This window comes from Rattus rattus, chromosome 11 (assembly GCF_011064425.1).
Source record: "Rattus rattus isolate New Zealand chromosome 11, Rrattus_CSIRO_v1, whole genome shotgun sequence".
Lineage (NCBI taxonomy): Eukaryota > Metazoa > Chordata > Mammalia > Rodentia > Muridae > Rattus > Rattus rattus.
The window spans coordinates 15,260,218-15,275,999 of record NC_046164.1 but is presented as its reverse complement, the minus strand read 5'-3'; the positions used below and the strand labels follow the sequence as shown (position 1 = coordinate 15,275,999).

The window sequence follows — 15,782 nt, the reverse complement described above, 5'->3', positions numbered from 1 at the left end:
ACAAAACGCTTCTATCAACGCATTGCCCTCTTAGTTATACTCGCTTCTATTTGGGCGGAGAGCACAGTTCCCAAATCCTGTCCTGTTCCAGTCTCCTAATTTAGGGGTATCTGGGTGTAATTCCAGGAACTCAGTGGCCAAACAGCAAGTACCTTCTGTACCGAGAATTGAATACTGGGAAACTTACACCAAATTAAAATACAAGGACACTGACTACATACTTCCCCCCTCATTGTTCTTGTTCAGATTAATTAGGTTAGGCTACTCATTAACCATCTCTTGCCCCAAGAAGATTACCAGGATCTCCCTTCCCGCCTCTGTCAGTCAAGTGTTCTGTGTAATTACAGAACACATACAAATACCACACACACACGACAGATTTCTAAACCGGCTAATTTATATGGCAATCCTATGTATAATTATGACATTGACAGTTGTCACTCCTGAAAAGGTGGACTTTCTTTCATTGCAGATACGTTCACAGAAAGGGCTGGCTTTCTATGACTGGTTTCGATGTCTGATTTAAAAGTAAAACTGGATGACGAATTCTGGCTCCCCTGTTCAGCTCAGAATATTTCCAGGGCTGGAGGTTTTTGAGGTATATTTTATGTATGCTAATCCATAAGTGCGGATAACTCCTCCCAAAGCACGGGCTGCAGCCTTCATCCTGCAACAAGCTCTGATGGAAAGACCCTCGGGCACGATGGTGGCTGTTCCTGGTTGTCAACTTGACTATATCTGGAGTGAGCTACAATCCAGAATTGGAGGGCTCACCTGTGATCCAGATCTTTAGGCTGGAAGATACAGGCTTCTGACCTGGATCTTGGCATGGAGATCTTGAGGCACGTTGGCCATGAAAAGCTTAGGCACAGGCAAGGTAGCGCATACCTTTAATCCCAGGAGACTGAGGCAAGGAGATCTCTGAGCTCAAGGTCAGCCTGGGACTAAACAAGTCATAGATCCAGGCGTGGTGGTACAGACCTTTAATGTGGGCCACACCTTCTGTTGGAGGCCTACATAAGGACATTGGAAGATGGAAGATTCGTTCTTCTTCACCTGCTTGCACTTATTTGCCAGTGCAATTGAGTTGGAACTCAATTCTACAGAAGACCAGCTGGAACAACCAGCCTTGTGGGACTGAGCGACTACTAGATTCTTGCCCTTCCATTCACAGCTGACCATTGTTAGGGAGATGGACTAAATGCTGTAGGTTATCATAATAAGTTCCCTCAATATAGAAGGACATGCCATACGTTCTGTGACTGTAGAGGACCCTGACTAATACAGACACAGAGAGGAGCTCTCTGGAGCCATAGCTCCTTTAGCAGATGTCACACTACCAGGATGCTCACACACCCTTAGCTCTGGCTTAATTGTTCTACCAAAAAATATTCCATGCAGGCCCCTCTGTCAGCATCACTCAGATTTCTATTTTACGTCTTTTTTTTTTCCTTTTTAAAACCTATGTGCTCCAAATTTACCTCTTAAAAAATTCCGAATATACATAACCCAGGCTTTAGCTGATGGACTTGTTAATGGAGTTTAGAGAAGTCAAGACAAGTCCAAGATTCGTACTTATTTCTGTAAAACTGAAAAGAGTGGAGTCATTTCTGACCAACAGAAGACTTAGACTGTAGGGAAAGCGAGTTTGCAGAGCACTCCGGGGGCTTCGCTAGAGAAACGCGTGCTAGGTGTCCAAGAAGATGGATTTCATAAGCAGCTGGATATGCTAGACTGGAATCAGAAACTCTCAGCTAGGGGAACCAACTCAGGGGTGTTTAGGACATAGAAGTGTTACCATGGAGCGCATGCAGAGAGGAACGCTGTCTAAGGACTTCCTGAAACAAAGAACATTTTGCTCCAGATATGGTGCGTCCTTCCTTTTCAGGAAGACCACTTCTGGAGATGTTTGCTTGGTTGCCCTTTGAGAATATTAATACTAGCGGCTGGGGGATGGGTCAGTGGGTAAAGTTCTCGCTGCACAAACACGAGTACCTGAGTTTCAACTCTAAGCATCCACGTGAGAGCCAGGCATGCTATACACGGGGGAGTTGAGAATAGGTGGACTCTCTGGGATTTGTTGGCCAGCGGAGCTGAGTCAGTGAGTTCCATGCTCAGTGAGAGACCCGTCTCAAAGAATAAAGAGCCAACATAGAAGAGAGACAACATCAGCATCTGGTTCCCACATGTACATATATAAGTACAAACCACAAGAACATGTATATATGCCATATACATGCATGGACATGCACCCCACACCAATTCTTGCACATCAGTACACTATACCACGTACCCCCCATAATAACTCTTGCACAGAACTACACTATCACACACACACACACACACACACACACACAAACTCTTGCACAGCACTACATTAACACACATGTGCATGCACACACACACACTAACTACTAAACACCACTACATTATCACACATACACAAACTCTTGCACAGCAGTATACTACCCCACCCACAAACATACTAACTCTTGCATAGTACACTATCACATATATACACACTAACTCTCACACAGTACTACACTAACACACACACACACTTGCACAGCATTATGCTGTCCCAATATTGTGAACCCTTTCACTGCCATGCCCTCTTCCTGGTGTTATCTTCGCTCCCTGTGCTGTGCATCTGTGTTCTTCACTTGTGTTTCGTCTGCCTCCTTTATGCAAGGTAAACTCCTTAAGAACCTCCTGTCTGGCCTTCACTCCTTCCTTCCTTTGAATGCCCAGGCACGTACATGCACTCACTAGGTAACTGATGAAGGATTGAGTGAAAATCAGTGTAAGCACGACTGGAAATCCTCTCTGCTGTAGTTGTCAGAAACGCACAACAGAAGGGCTGCAGGGACGGCTCAGTCACTACGAGCATTTGCTTTACTTGTAGAGGAGCCAAGTTTGCCTCCCAGTCCCACACACGGTCTCCCAACCACCTGTACACAACTCTAGTTCCAGACAGAGGCTCTGACGGCCTCTTCTTGACTCTGGACACCAGGCAATGTGGCACAAAGACATACATGCAGGCACTCGCGCATGACATAGAAATAAATAAATCTTTATGAAAAGTGAATATAAGAAATATCCGTTGACTCTCAGAGTTTAGAGTGGGTGGACTTAGTTTTGAGAAGAGGGAGCAGACAAGAGGCACTCTTGTACTGGGCTCTCCTGAAGCACGGGTTCCCTTACAGTGTACCTAGCAGTGGTATGTTCACTCCATGGCTCTAAGACCCGCCCACTCCACGAGCGGAAGTGCAGGCCTTCACTAAGCAATGGTTCTTTCTCGGCGACAGTTTAGGTCACAATCCCTAAGGGTACGTGGCCGGTAATGAACAGGCACAGAACAGTGTGATGGCTTCAGGATCGTGTAGGTGAGGCGGGAACAGGTTCACACTGATGATCCTCTTTCAAGGAGATACTGTCTGAGTCCTACTCAAGTGACATAAAGGGAGCGAATGCTGTAAGCAGCCACGGTTGGCTTCCTCATCAGAGTGTCGAGGGCTCTTATTTTAAAGAAGAAGGTGGAAAAACTATATATTCCAGCCATTTATTTACCACCTCCACCTTTGGAAATAAATGCCAGGGCCCTGAATATTCCAGATATGCCCTTTACCGCTGGTCTATGCCTGCAGCCTCTATTTCTGACCAATCTATACCATTACCATGATCCACATCATGATCATAGCACAACTGGATGACCACAGGAGCCTCTTAATTGATTTCCATTCTTCTACCATAGATTGGTCTCCACTGAGCAGCTAGAAGGAAAGCCTTAAAATTCTCGACTTCTCCTGTGAACCAACTCTCCCAACAGCTCTCCGTCTCATTCAGGGAAAAGCTCCTTCGCTCCTGCCTTTAGCTAGTCAGCTCTGTCCTGCTCATTCTGTCTGCTGTGGCCACGGTGGCCCTTCTAGACGGCCTTAGAACATTCCACATCTACCCCCAATTCAGGACCTTCATAAGTTCAACTCCTCTGCTCAGAATTCTCCCCTTCCTGGTAATAGCACACTAGCACCTCTCACCTTCTTTTGGGGCTTCTTGAATCTGACTCAGATCTCAACCACTTTTGACCCTCTCTCTCTCACCGCATGGTGGTGTACGTCATCGCCACCTCTTATCTGGACAGTGACACCGCAAAGCCGATTTAACGTTAGACCCCACGGCGCACACTTCCTTTGCTCTTCCACACCAGCCATCCCAGTTAAATATGCTGCAGATTTCAACTGGATGTGTGTTTCCTTTCCTGTCTTCGTCCGTTTGGAGTCCCACCAAAGCAGGAATTTCTTTTGCTTAATTTGGGAGTTATTTTTGTCCCAACTGTTTAGGACAGCATCTGCCCGTGTGGCCTGTGTTCCTTACTGAATGCAGAGAACTGGATAAAGAAGGAATAAAGAAGTAGAAAGAGGGTGCACAAAGAAATGGCACGGGAGTGAAGAGAGGCAAAGGAATACGGGCGGCGAACAGATGTCAAGGGCCTGGTAGTGTGCGTGCACACTCCAGCGTGTGCAAACGCAAAACGCTCCGGTGCACCGCACTGTGCCGGGACTCCATTTGTCGAATAGAAAGTTTAGGAAGGACTGGTTGTTAAATGACCTCCATAACAGATTTTAAACAAGATCCAAACACTGTTAGAGGAAAAACATGGGGAAAATATCTCAAGTTAGAGGCACAGGCAAGAACTTCACAACAGAACTCCAGGTGCTGAGAAAAAAGGCCAATGATCAGCAAAGGGGGCCTCATCCGACCAAACAAACAGCTAATCCAGCGAAGAAGTCTACAGAAGGAGGAAAAAAGGATCTTTGCTTGTGTGTCTGACGGAGGATTAGTAGCTAGAATATACAAAGAACACAAGAAGCTTAACAAGAAATGAAATAACCAGGTCAGTACCTGGACTAATGAGACGAACAGTTCCCCAGAGATGGACCAGAAACAATAACTGTGAGAAATGTCCAGTTCCACAAGGGACTAAAAGCGCTTTAAATGCTGCGTTGAGGTTCTATCTTACCCTCATTAGAATGGCAGTCGTTAAGGAAATGAACCAGGTAAGGCACTCCGTACCTTCAATCCCAGCCCTCAGGAGGCTGAGGGCAAGCATGTCCACATTCCAATACCCAGTACAGCGTGCTTTGTGACCACGAGGGCCGCTAAGCCAGGGCTATATATAGTGAGACACGTTCTCAAGACAAAAATAAAACAAAACCCCCAAGGGGGTCTAGAGCAAGCCTGTAGGTCGGTTAGCCCACGACAACATGAAAAATGGGTACTGTGTAGAAAGGTCCCTGGGGCCCGGTTAGGAGTCCTCGTGACCCTTTGGGAGCTACTTTTGAAACCTGGGCAGCGTTTCGTGTTTGAGTACATCTGTGTAAGTATGCACCAGGAACCACCCAGTGAAGAATCTACTGCTAGAACCCTGGCTGAGCTAGGATTGCAGGATTTACTGGAAATCCTGGGATTGGGGGGGGGGGCAGGGGACCCATGCAAGGTGTGAGAGGTCTCTCATTGTTGGCCACAGGGCAGAGCCATCATTCCTGAGTGAGTTAGACTAGAGTGTCTGGTGTAGGACCCAGCCGTGAGGTGTTTTATTTTAGTTTGTGCACCAGGGTTTTCCTTTCTAGATAGAGGTGGTTTTGTTAAAGCAAGATCGATATTTTTAGCTTCTGTTTATCAAGCAAACACAGGAGTAGGACCCTGGGTTTGGACCAGTTTTCCAAGAAACATCTTAAATAAAAGTAAAGTAACACATCGGAAGGCCTTACGGGAAGACCAGAGCTATGCGCTACTCTAACAAATGTAGAGTTTGCTTACATAGAATGGTTTCAGTACGCCATGATGGATTAAATGATTGATTGATCGATTACAGCTAGGGATTGAACAGATCCCTGAACATGCTGCACATATGCTGTACCACTGAGCGACACCCTCAGCCCTGTATTTATTAATTTTTGACACAGGGTATTACTATGTAGCTCTGGCTGGCTTGGGACTTGCTATGTAGATGGGGTTGGCTTTGAACTCATAAAAGATCCCTTAACTCGATCTCTCAAGTTGCTGAGATTAAAGGCAAATGCCACCATGCCTGGCTGGGCCCATTTTAAGATAACATCTTTAGCTTATATTTTCCTTCAGATTACAGCAGGACTGACAGATGCTCCATGAACTCAACTTTGGAGAAAAGCAGCCTGCTTGAATACTACTGAAGGGTGCTCGGGCCATAGCTACAGAGCCCTATTTTGAGAGCCTGTGGCTGAGTGTTTCCATACATAATCCAAGGCCAACACTTCCTACCTGCTGTGGACACTCCTTCAGTGCCTGGGCTATTTATATACTGTCTCATCTATCTCTCCTCCCACACGGCAAAGAGTAAGGGCAGAGTCTAAGAGCCTTATTCAGGCACTCCCAGATCCTGACCTAGTTGCCTGGGCAGTAACGGTTCACACCACACGGAACTGTACATGCCTATGGTTTAGCTCCACCACCTAGTTTCTGAACCCGGATAACGCTTTGAGCAGAAAAGTTAAGATGGGGTCTGTGTTTGATAAATGGAAGATAATAATACTGACCTTATTTGACCAAGGTGCCCCACTATGTATAAAGGAGAACCCTAGAACGCAAACTAAGGCTTAAAGTGTTACCAAGAAGGCACAGACACCTCACGTGAGCTGCATTATTTAACTCCTCCATATCCCAAGACTCAAGGTCCTACATGCCTACGTGTGTGGGAGAAGTTGAGGTTTCAGTTAACTATTTTGTCTGGGGTTTTACAGGGGAAGTCCTGAATGTCGCCCAGGAGAGCCAGTTCACAGTGCTGTGAAGTGACATTCTATAGACAACACTGCACTTCTTCCTGGTCTTTCTCAGAAGAACTCATCGGCCAGGAGGCTGCTCTCTCTTCTCCCACTGTTTATTCAGACCAACGTCAAAGGGGCTCTTACCTGGACTAATAGGAATTGGACCACATGAGCTCCCTGTGACATTTATATAAGCACAGGGCATGATTGGATCCATTGACCGCCATTGTCCGCTATTGGCATTCTAGGCACTGTCCTCTGCAGGACTATGTGAAACCCAGGGGCTCTCACTACCTCTCATTTCCTAGAGCGGACAACACAGACGTGTTTTGTTTGTTCTCTCCCTGGTTTCTCGCTCTGGGTGTCAATTTTGAGCTCTCTAGCCTTCGGTCCTTAATAACATCACAGAACTTAAAAGCAGCCTCTGCTTCACTCAGGGCTTGGATGAGTCCGTTCTCTGGTCTGCAGACAGCTCACAGCATATTTATATTAAAAACGTGTCATTATCACTCCCTTCAAGAAATAACAACCCACAGGTTCAATTTTTAAATCTATTGATTCATTTTAGGGAGACAAAAAATGAGGACTTGCTCAGTCTTGCCCATACGTGAGCCTAATATTAAACCAGAGACAGCACCCAGGAGAATCTTTCCTAGACTGAGGACATGGATGTATATTTTTAAATCATGGCCATCCTGCCTCCCTCGCCACTTCTGAGTAAAATGCCACAGAGAGCGAAATGTTTGAGATAAGCAGAAGGGACTATCTGAAAATGTTCACGAGGTGAAGAATTCTCTCGTCCTTTCAGATAACGTTCTACAAACACAATGTATCTCAAACGGCTTCTTTCCACGTTTCCAAGCAAACACACTCAAACAGATTAATTAATTAATCAGTCTCCGGCTGTCCTCAGATGCCATACTTAACGCTGAGTATGATGTCACGCAAATGATTCTCATTCAGTGAGAATGTCAACAGGAAGAGGTCTCACGGAAACAGAAAGCCTCAGAGCAAACGAATCTTGAGATTCAGATGAGTCTCTTACCAGAGAGGCTGGTTAAACCAAACAGCTGAGGGGCCGAGGCCATCAAGGAAAGCCTCTGTTCTCGGGCTTGATGCTCTCCTCCTGTGAGACATCAATTATGCATCTGGGTGTGGTCCGAGGGGACTTTTGGGAAGCATCATAAGCTTCAACAAAAAAATTGCAGTTGAGGGAATGTAAAGACACCCCAGGCACACCCCATTCCCGAGGGGCTTCTAGGAACATGCCTGCTCCTCGTATGAGTGACATTATTGTCCCCCCTTCCAAATAATTTTGCTTTGACTTCTAAAATTCTCTTCAGGGTGAATCTCAGTTGGTAGAGCGCTTGCCTGGCATGCATGAAGTCCTGGAGTCCATCCCAGCACTGCCTAAACTGGGTGTGGTTCCCCAAACCTGTAATCCTAGCACTAGGTGGCAGGAAGATCAGAAGTTCAAGGTCATCTTTAGCTACAGTGTTCTCTGCCAGCCTGGGATACACAGGACTCAACAAAACAAAACAAACAAAACCCAAACCCAAACCAAACCAAAGAGCTAATAATATAACGTACAGATACTCATATAGTATAGGATAGTATGCATTGTTTCGTTTGAGTCGAATTTTTTCTCTCTGGTGTTAAAAAGGAGCCCATCCCCAATTTCTGCAGAAGCAAACTGCGATCATGGTAAGTACCTTTCAAACGACAGTGGCCCTTGATTACTGAAGTCACTGTCACAGCTAGACACACTATAACAAAGACATCACATGCTTGCAGTAACAACATTACATCCATAGCATTTAATCCAGAACTCAAAGGTGATTTGTGCATATCTGCTCTTTATGAGCTGAACACAGTTTCTTTGTATGTGAAGACTGGTTAAAAAGCCCTTAGAACAATCTATGTTAGCAGTGAAATTAATTAGAAACACTCCTGTTATTACCTTATATGTATATGTTACTTCTCTGAACATCTGTGGTCCCAGAATTCTTAGTCATAAGCAGCCACATTAATCTAAAAAATAAAAATAAATATAGGTCATCTTGACTCCATCTTGCACAGCTCGTTCTGTTCGGTATAGCATCCACAGTGTAAGCTTTACTGGCAGCAAGGTCTAGGCTCGCAACAGGACTCTACTGGATGGCTTTTAACCTCTTTAAATTATGCACAATTAGAAAAAAAGTCCTGGCAATAAATGTAACAATTATGATTATTTTAAAAGGCCAAATAGAAAAGCTCAGCTTCTGTCTTGGGATCTTCTGGTGTTGCCTACGTGCGCCTTTACCTGCATGGAAAGTTCATGGAAAATGCCCGTAAGAGTTCTCAAAGTGTGGTGCCTTCTTAAAACATTTGCATTGTGTAATTTCTCCCATGCCTTGACATGAGTCTTCAGATCACCCATCTTTAATCCATAGGTACCAGACAAAACCCCACGAACATCAGTCCTCTCTACCCGAGAGGCCCCAGATGAGCAATCTAGGTTCTCCAGGTTCAGTGTTTCAGTGCCTACTTGGCACTGGGTACCTCTGGAGCATGACTAAAAGTTTTCAGGAAGCTTCTATAGCCCAAACCAACAATGATATCAACTGAGGGGTTCCCTAAGAACAAGGGTTCGTGGGTGGAGAACACATTACCACTGTTTCCCTAGAAGAATCTGCTGTTAGACTGCCTCCCAACAACTTACGCTTATACCCAGACATGTGCTGCTCTCTTGCTCCATTTAACAGGGCGGCAGTTAATGCTGACTCCTATCTGGTCAAGGTGCTGAGAATACGTGACTGATGAACGCTTCATCCTAAATCCTAAACGATGTGGATCCTAAATCCGCATCATCACCCCCTCAAGGCCCAAGGAACATGGCAGAGGATGGGACAGAAAGAATGTAAACGCTGGAGGATATGGCAGTGTCATGAAATACTGCCATCCGGATATCACATCGCCATTGCAAACACACATGCTTTTATGCACGTAGGCGCGTGCTCGCACATACAGACACACTCACCACACAGACATACATACACACATGCATGCACCACACATACAGACACACATACATGCACCACACAGACATACATACACACATGCACGCACCACAGACATGTACTACAGAGACACCACAGAGACACAGACACATACCACAGATATATATATACACACATACCATACAGACACACATGCACCACAGACACACACCACACAGACATACACCACATACCACACAGGCACAGACACACACACACACACACACACACACACACACACACACACACACACACACACACACACACACACACACACGGCAGCTAAGAACACCTGCACAAGCCCATCCCTTTTAACCCATCATTGGATGGAGGAGGTATAGATGCCCCATCCCTTTCCAAGAGCTAATGACTGGTAACAGCTGCTGGAGGTGGGAGTATCATTTTCTCTAGCAGTGAGACCAGTAGGGGATAGGCAAGATGAAGATGCTCACAGGCAAAGGAAGGGGGCTAGCGGTGGGTTAATTCTAACGCATTGCATACACATCTGAATCTGTCAGGTGCACAACAGCAGCAAGGGCCAATCCACACAGTTAGACCTGCTGGTGTGACCATAAGTCACTCTGAGAACACAGCTGCACCTATGGGGGTCTACTAGGTGTCATCAAACCGAGCCTAAGGAATTCAGCTATGGTTTATAGGGTTGAATGTCTCCTGAAGACGGATTTCCTGGGAGCTAAATCCTGTGCTCCCCAGGAATGGTCGATGCCGCTAGTCTTACTCTACGGATCAGTTCCAGTGTCCAGTTCTCCCCTCCAACTCAGGGAGGCTGGCATTCCAGTGCCCTGCCGGTGGGTATGGGCATGTGACTCAGTGTTAGCCAATTAAATGCCAATGGAGGTGACTTGCTTAACCGCCTAAGGAACTCGCCTACTGCCAACCTTTCTCCCTGTTTCTGACACGGGATTGCAGGCCTTGTAGTAACTATCTTAATTTGACCAGCTATGGATACATGTTAGCCATGGGAGGACATCAAGAAATAAGCAAGGCAAGCCCTAAATGTCCTATGACCATGTCTAGAGTATTATAAGGGAGGAAAAGCAATGTCCTTGGTGTTTACACCACAACTATGTGTGGGTGGGTGGTGGTTGTGGTGCCAAGGTCAAAAGGAGGATGAGGGGCAGATCCGCAGGGCCAATTTTCATGGTCATTTATTCCCGATGACTTTTGGCTTTGGAAGAAATGTTCTGTTGAAAATTTCTTGTAGAAAGGATGTAGACTCAGCCGTAAAGTTCACACGCTTTTTGATATATTTGCTTTGTTGACATGGGGTAGGGTGTACGCATGTCGCTGCACACGTGGTGGTCAGAGGACGATTTCCAAATATCCATTTTTCTCCTTCCACCATATGTGTTCTAAGGATTCATTTAACTCAAGTCGTAAGGCATGGCGGCAAGCACCTTTCTCCACTGAGCCATCTGACCGTGTCTCAGCTTTTAGGAGTTAAGATATAAGATAGTAAGTGAGATTTGGTCCTTTAAGCTGAAGGCTTTTATCTCTGCTCTCAGATTTCTGAAGTAGGAAAAGAATCTTTTCTGCAACGAGTGGGGCACCCATGGATGGAAACATGAGCGTACTACGTGAAGAACACTCGACAAGAAGCCCAAGGTCCAAACCCATCGCAGCGATAAACAGAGCCACATATGGAAACACAGCGTCAGTATTCTTGATTTCTCTCTCCTCACTCACACTTTTGAGCTGTGTCAGGATAAAGATGACTCAGGCCCATCAGGTATTGAGATTCAAGTAGTTCACCCCCGCCCCCAGCAACGACGTCAAATTGGAGGTCATAACAGAGAGAGGCTGTTGTGGCATACACATTGTGGTGATTCGTGTATGCTTTATTTCCAATACTATGACATGTAGTGATTTTTAATAGTGCCCAAGGAGTGGCTCTATTAGAGGGCGTGGCCCTGTTGGAGTAGGTGTGGCCTTGTTGGAGTAGGTGTGTCACTGCGGGTGTAGGCTTTAATACTCTCCTCCTACCTGCCTGGGAGTCAGTGTTCTGCTAGCAGCCTTCAGATGAAGATGTAGATCTCTCAGCTCCTCTTGCACCATGCCTGCCTGGATGCTGCCATGTTCCCACCTTGATGATAATGGACTGAACCTGTAAGCCAGCCCCAATTAAATGTTGTCCTTATAAGAATTGCCTTGGTCATGGTGTCTGCTCACCAAACTAAGACACGCATGTACTAGGAAGGCCTGCAGATGCTGGTCCCTTGATATCGGACTTCCCAATCCACACTGTGAGCCAAGAAATTTCTGTTCACTGTAAGTGTCCCAGACTCTGATAATTTGTTACAATTGCACAAAAATGAAATACAAAGCATTTGGGCATGAGCAGAAAAAAAACCCAAAACCCCCACAACCGTCATAGTAACAAATACATAGGAAAATTAAATGTTAGGGAAACGAAAGTGGAGAGGAGATCAGGGCTAGGATGGAGCTCAGTTGGGAGTGTGTCTGCTTAGCATGCACCAAGCTCCGGGTCAATCCCCAGGACTGCGTAAGCTAGATGTGGTGACGTATACCTCAGATCCCAGCCCCTGAGAGGCAGAGGCAGGAAGACACAAACCAAAGTTTCCTGGGGGAAAAGGTGCCTCAGTTGAGGAATTGTCTTCATCAGACTGGGCTGTGGGGCATTTTCTTGATTAATAATAGATGGAGGAGGGCTCCAAGCACTGTGGGTGGTGATCCTAGGTTTTATAAGAAGGGTAGCTGTCCAAGTCACGGGAAGCAAGTCAGCACACAGCACTCCTCACTGACTCTGCTTCACCTTCTGACTCCAGGTTCCTGCCTTAAACTCCTGCCCTGGCTTCCCTCAGTGAATATAAGTTGTGATTAAGTCCTCTCCTTCCCAAGATGGTTTTGGTTGGTTTAATACAAAGGTCAATGCAAGTTCAAGGTCAATGTGATCAAGCTACAGAATAAAACTCTGCTTCAAGACTCATGTGATGATGATGATGATACATAAATATACTACTATATTGCCCACTGTCCAAACCTACGTGCCTGATGCTACTTACAACCTCCTCCCAGAAGAAATCAATATTTCCTGGAGAAAAATGCTTAGTTGTTTGATGCTTATGAGCGTCAGTGACAAAAGACATACTCTGGGCAAGCAATTACCACCCAGAGCTGACCATCTGACAACCAAGTTAGTGATCTTTCCTGATATTTCAATGTCAAATCTAATGATTTTTTGCCATGGTCTTTGCTATAAAATACTCTTACCCAACGGAAGTCTTTGGGGTTGAGATGTAGCTCAGTCAGTGGTTCAATTCTCCAAAGTGATAGATAGATAGATAGATAGATAGATAGATAGATAGATAGATAGATAGATAGATAGATAGATAGATAGATAGACAGACAGACAGACAGACAGACAGATGGATGGACAGACAAACAGATGGACGGATGGGCAGGTGGATGGATGGATGGATGGATGGATGTATGGATGGATGGATGGATGATGGGTGGGTGGACGGATGGGTGGATGGATGGATGGATGGATGGATGGATAGATGGATGAACATGTGGGTGGATGGATAGTTGGATAGATAGACAGACACACAGATAGATGAGCAAGCCAATCTTTGAATTCTAATAGAGCTTTCTCTTTATAGCAAACTAGCTACAACATTTTTGAAAAATAAGTTGTCCACTTACTGTCTTAATTTCAGGGAATGGGAGCTTTTTCCCTTAAGGCAGAGAGGGATCGTACAATGCCCAGGTTTTACAGGTCATGTGCTCTGTTTTTATATACTGCCTTTAAAGCATGTAAAATCTATGTCAGAAGCGGATGGCATAAAAGCAGGCTGAGGATCCAGGCCGCATGAACCCTACGTCGTCATGCCTGTTCAGGGTTCTGAGAAGTCCCAGACAGGCTCACTCTGAGAGGCATAGAGCTGCAGTTATTGGCTTCAAGGCTGAGACACGACAGTTGGAACAGTCCAGTGTAAAGATGTAAAGGCCATTTGAAAAGAGTCAGTCTATGGGGCTTAAGATGACGTACCATCTAAACTGGGAGCAGGCTTGAGAACTGGGCTGAGTGGGAGCTCCTCCTCAGGGCATGATTCGAAGAGAGTTGTGCCTCACGAGTGACGTAAGTCTAGAAATGAGGTGATGAGCCTTAATGTCTCTCCCATGTTTGAAGTTTGAGGACGCTCATTGCCAGTCTTTTATTCTGATCAACAATGCATGTCTATTATATTAGAGACAAAGACCTTTAAATAAAGCTTAGGATGGATAAGGATGTGCAGTCTAAAACCCTGAAATAAAAAATGAATAGTATAGGAGCTTTTTCCGAGCTACCAAAGGGCAATTTAAGTGGCCTCCTCAGTGATTAAGGGAGTACGTCTTGTTTTGATTTTCTGAATAGTTTTGGCTAAACTCCAGAGTTGTACTTGGGTCCAGAAGAAAACACCTAATGGCATTTGTTTCTTTAAAGCACATTTCCTAGTTGTAGATGTAACTGGGCAATGATACTGTAACATTTTTTTTTTTAAAGATGTTTATATTTTACCTGTGTCACATGAGTAAGCTACCCTCAAAGGGGAGACATGAGAGTATCAGATCCCCTGGAGCTGCAGTTACAGGGTTGGGGGCCACCATGTAGGTGCTGGGAACCAAACTCTGGTCCTCTGAAGGGCAGCTCATCACAGCTGAGGCATCTCCCCATCCTAAGAATCCCTTCGAGGAGCCCCTGAGAATCTGGGAAACAGTTTTGGCCATTCTGAGTTTGGCAAACTTTTCGCGTGTTTGACTCTATAGTAAAGTCAGGTTTCAATTTTTGAAAAAGTATCCTTTGACAACATTCAGAAAATGTTGGTGTTATTTCCTGCTGTGGTTTGCCCCCGGTGCATTTTGTGTGGATTTGCATCTGTCGAACAGTTAAAGCTGTAGCCCAGAGGTCATCCGCCTGTCAGCCAGAGGCTATGTTCAGTGTCCCATCTGTTTTGACAATGGACTCTTGATGTATTTAACAGGTCAGCACCTTCCCATTGGACTGGAACACAAGGAGGGAAGGCTCCACGGCCATACGAGTTTGTGTCTAAGGAGAGCACCTACCTTGTACACATCAGCTATGTTGACATTCGCAGAGTCAGGGAAGCTGGGATAGGTGATTTCACAGGCAAGAAGACAAAGGCTAAAAGGAAACGTGTGCAGCTGGCCGTGAAATGAAATAGCACCTCCCAGCAGACCCGGATGGATGAATTCCAGCACAGAAAGCCTCCAGGCCCAAACGCACAGCAGCTGAGGATATGACATCACCTTTCCTAGTTGCCAACAAGCACTTCATACATTTGGAGCATGTACATTTGAAAGCTCCCCCTTTCTCAATATGTGACACCGAGGGAAAGCAGTGCAAGTTATGGAAGCAAACTGAGTGGAGGAGCTGGTGGATTGTGCGCACATTGCTAAGGATGAGGAACCAGACATCTGCAGGCGTCCACCTGGTGATCTTTCAGACCCCTCCTCTCTGCCTATGGCGCTGGAGATGCAACCCATGGTGCATGTGAGACCAGCACTCTACTCTTTGGCCTCAGGTCTGTGAGACGGGGTCTCGCTGTGCAACTGGGGTGTCTCGCTGAAAAACGGAGGTGGCCTCCAAATCCCAGTCCCTCCTCCACTTTTTAGTCAGAACTTGCACCTAAAATGTAGAGATCGTTAGCAATACTTTGCCAACCACCGTGACTGAAATACGAAAGCTTTTATGCTCTTAGGGTGGCACTTGCTCCATGCTGGGACTTTCATAGTCCAGGAAGGTGCTCTGTGGCTGCTGGGGGAGTAAGCGGTTTACCCAGCTTTGAACTTTGAATTACAAGACCAACCTTCTGAGAATATTGTGCCTACTTGTGTAATAGCACGACCATTACGGTTTCCTGTGGAGGCCTGCTCCACAGGAAAGAATCCATACCTG

The 15,782-nt window shown here is 45.7% G+C and overlaps 1 protein-coding gene across 3 annotated transcripts in view; it reads right to left on the bottom strand.

Annotated features, from left to right (window-relative positions):
* The window catches only part of Lrrc8c (leucine rich repeat containing 8 VRAC subunit C), an 87,183-nt gene that overhangs the window by 53,635 nt on the left and 17,766 nt on the right, over positions 1 to 15,782 (bottom strand). The window contains exon 2 of one of the 3 annotated variants that reach the window (XM_032916213.1): positions 8,764 to 8,834. The exons of 1 other annotated variant lie outside the window; for it this stretch is intronic. The gene's annotated coding sequence lies outside the window, so the exon portion shown is untranslated. Of the gene's footprint in view, positions 1 to 8,763; positions 9,857 to 15,782 lie in introns of those variants that run through there. One more of the 3 variants, XM_032916214.1, reaches the window with a different exon arrangement.